Consider the following 461-nt stretch of genomic DNA (forward strand, 5'->3'; position numbering starts at 1 on the left):
CATCTGAGGTACTCCCTCCGTTCGGAATTACTTGTCTCGAAAATGAATGTATCTAGAACTAAAATATATCTATTTCTACGACAAGTAATTCCGAACGGAGGGAGCAGTAGGATAGATGGAATTAATCAGCATACCTGACGTACGAATGAGTAGTATCTCACGTGGGGTTGAGTCGCGGGTACCAGGAGATGGGCGCTGATGAAAAACACAAGCCCGCAGCAGGAGTTGATGATGACATCCTGCATGTCATCGAGCTGGCGAGACATGCTCATAATGTAGCGTCAAAAGACGCAAACATAATGATTGGTGAACCATACATTCCGTCTCTCTACACCGCTAGGATGCAGACAACTACGGGAACTACTAACGAGCAAATGCATTCCGTCTCTACACCGTTATGCATAAAGAATGAGGCCTCGTAAAGAATCATACGAAAATGAGCAAATCCATAAGGCTGAAGT

The sequence above is a fragment of the Triticum aestivum genome, chromosome 7D (assembly GCF_018294505.1).
Source record: "Triticum aestivum cultivar Chinese Spring chromosome 7D, IWGSC CS RefSeq v2.1, whole genome shotgun sequence".
In the NCBI taxonomy this organism is placed as follows: Eukaryota; Viridiplantae; Streptophyta; class Magnoliopsida; order Poales; family Poaceae; genus Triticum; species Triticum aestivum.